The sequence below is a fragment of the Theobroma umbraticum genome, unplaced genomic scaffold, assembly GCF_002168275.2.
Source record: "Theobroma umbraticum cultivar Fairchild unplaced genomic scaffold, ASM216827v3 scaffold_30.0, whole genome shotgun sequence".
NCBI classification, from domain to species: Eukaryota; Viridiplantae; Streptophyta; class Magnoliopsida; order Malvales; family Malvaceae; genus Theobroma; species Theobroma umbraticum.
The window spans coordinates 12,209,790-12,212,891 of NW_018397254.1; the positions used below are offsets into that span (position 1 = coordinate 12,209,790).

The following is a 3,102-nucleotide window of genomic DNA, read 5'->3' on the forward strand; positions in this document are numbered from 1 at the left end:
TGCTTTTAAGAAAAAAATTGAATGACAATGATATCCATTTCATCTGTTTTTTGGATCTTTTTGCCTTTTGTTTATATATACCAAACCCTGTTGGGAGCATAACATCTTCCATCACTTGCAGTAGGATGCAATACTAAATTTTGGTAGCAGATGTTTGATATGTTAAGGCAAAGCAATGTAAAACCATTTTGTTCATTCACGGTTTAGCATAACAACCATCCAACAAACACTGTCATGATATGATCATTTTTTGAAGCACATGTCTGATATGTTAAGGCAAAGCGATGCACAAGAATTTTGTTGACATTGTCCTTTAACACACCAGACATTGAACAGATCACACGAGATGTATACAAATATATTATGAATAATAGTATCTTTAATTTGTTTACATTGCCTCATTTAAACTATTAAATTTTACAAAATGAAGTAATTACAGAACTTCTTTTCTCTGTTATTATAGCATGAAAAAAATATAAATTTATAGATTAACATTAACATTAATCACCTCGCAGCAACGCGCAAGTACTGCCGCTTGTTGGTACTAAATGTTAAGCCCAAAGTTCAACTATAAATTGAGTAGCAGTGAAAAGAGGTAAGAAATCAAGTAAGCTAACCATCAACAACATGGTGAAGGCTAGCTGGTTATACTAACCTCAGGAAACACCACCGACTTAATGCAAAACTACAGCATTGATCCCAGAAAAACTGCTGCATTAGGTATCAGTTATCCTATAGTTTTCAGGAAAAATTCAAGTCGCGTCAGCTAAACTTATCCTTGTAGCTAACGATTTCAAGAATTTTTCTTCTTAGCAGTAGGCTATTGAAGATATAGACAATTGAGAATGACATTGTACAAATTAATATTCCAATAAGCTGGCGAGAACAAGGGGCTTGAAAATTGCAAAATGTGGCCAACCTTGAATTCATACGCAAGATTTTCTGATTTATATTAAGAGCAAATTCAGGTCTCTGATGTTATGTCTTTGTTGGTTGGGAACAAACGAGTTCCAACAACTTTTTCTTTTGTACTTTTCTTGGTTCAGGAAAGTGATTACCCGGATAAGAAGAATGGTTAAATACTCATCCACTTCCACTCTCACGCTGAAGAAAGGAAAATGGTGGGCTTTATCGTTGTTCTTTATAAGAGGAACTGGCAATTTGTATCTGAAACGGAAAAGGATACCAAGAGCTGGGTTCGTCCAAAAACCAAGGACAAGTGCATCAACATCTTGTTCTTTTTTCAGTTGACATTTCAAAAAATTGTGTAGTATGTATGCTAATACTTGACTATTCCTTTAGCCATGTGAAAAGTTTAATATTACTAGTATGAAGGTTTAGGCTGCAGACAAAATGACTCCAGTAGGCCATGTTGGAGCTGAGTCGTGTGACCATGACTGTGAGTTGCCTTTACCGCCATTATCTGATGGCAAGTGGGTGAAAGATATACATTTTCAACTTACAAGAACGGAGCCCCTATGGCTAGACAACTTGTCTTTTAACTGCACTTCTCCTTCATTTGGATGCTTATTCTAGAACCACAAATACGTCATTAGGCTAAGCTGATTGATTCGCCCATTTGAGGTTGCAATAATTTGTGAGGATTAAGTTAATAACTACGATTAAATCTCAATTCAAAAACAAAAAAATTACGATTGAATGGCCGCAAGAATTAATATCTCTCCTAATTAGACTCCACTGACTGATGATTAGGCTATAAAAAAAATAAGGCTAGTCAGTTCATTTTATGTAAAATGATTGCTTAGACACAAATTGGTCATACAAAACATATTTTAAATATTTTTAATACGCTAGAAGGAGGGCTTGAACCTCCGACCTTGTGGTTAACAGCCACACGCTCTAACCAACTGAGCTATTCCAGCTTTACACTATAAAAGTTTTCTTTTATTGTTTAACATTTTTTCACAATTCAATCATTTGTAAAATCTAATAATTGAAAGTATACATACTCCTCTTGATATGGTTGGGTAAAATTCAAAAAGCCTCCTTAAAATATTTCAAAAAGATATTTTAATCTCTCTTATTTCAAAATTATGTTTTTTGTCCCTTAACTATTAATATTGTTAGTCAATCCTTAAAAACAATTATATCCAATACTATATAAATATTTTATTACGCAAATGTCCTCTTAAAACAAATTTGTTCATATTTCCTTCCAAAACTTAATACCATTCATTTTGATATATTATAAAATTCAATATTTGACAAAGAGGATAAAAACTTAAAATCTAATAAAATTTTAGAACAAGATTTGTGAATGCAGTAGCTTGTCTTACTTTGATACTTAATAAAATTCAATATTTAACAGAAAAGAAAAAAACTTAAAACTTTTTTTCTTTTTTAAAAACAACTTTGATTTCATAATGAAAAAAATACAAAGAGCTACTAGCCATGGTGGAAATAAGAACCCAAAAAATCCAAATCCGATCATCAAATAGAAACTCAAGATCACTCCCCAGGTTGCAAGTAGAATAAGATGTCTTCCCATCAAACCTCAAGGCAACCACAAAAGCCATTTCCAAATAGCTATACAAAAAGCACTACATCAAAAGCAAAGCTCAGCCCCAACCAAATAAAAAACACAATAGAGCTGAACTAGGAAACCAAAAGCAAAAAAGCAATAGAGCTAAAGCCTTATAAATAGAGAACAAAACCCATTACATGGTTCACCAAACTTTTAAACTTTTGATATATAGTAATTAAGTCAAAATCTTTTTACGTTGCCTTAAATCCAAGTCTCAAAGAATAAATTTTGGATAAAAGTTTTTCAACAAAATTAATAATCATGAGTAAAAATTGAATCTCTTGACCTAACAACATCTAATTTGAAATATCTATCATTGAACCAAAGATTTACTTTTAATACATTCTCTTCAATGGAAAAAAAAATTCAAGTTTTTGGAGAAATAAAAGTTTAATGACAATATGCTTTAGCTTAAGAAAGAAATTCATGGTTTTCAAGATAGATACAACTTCAAATTTCCAAGCTTTCAAATCAAATTTTTTTCTTTTTTTTTAAGGTTTTCAAGAGAAAAATGAGTAGTTTTTTAAAAAAGAGAATACGCTTAAATTCAAAACATA

At 31.5% G+C, this 3,102-nt stretch overlaps 1 non-coding gene across 1 annotated transcript; it reads right to left on the reverse strand.

The window, feature by feature from the left end:
- Window positions 1–1,809: 1,809 nt before the first annotated feature.
- Window positions 1,810–1,883, reverse strand: TRNAN-GUU (transfer RNA asparagine (anticodon GUU)). The gene has a single exon. It is a non-coding gene; the product is annotated as a tRNA-Asn (tRNA).
- Between the last annotated feature and the right edge of the window lie 1,219 nt (window positions 1,884–3,102).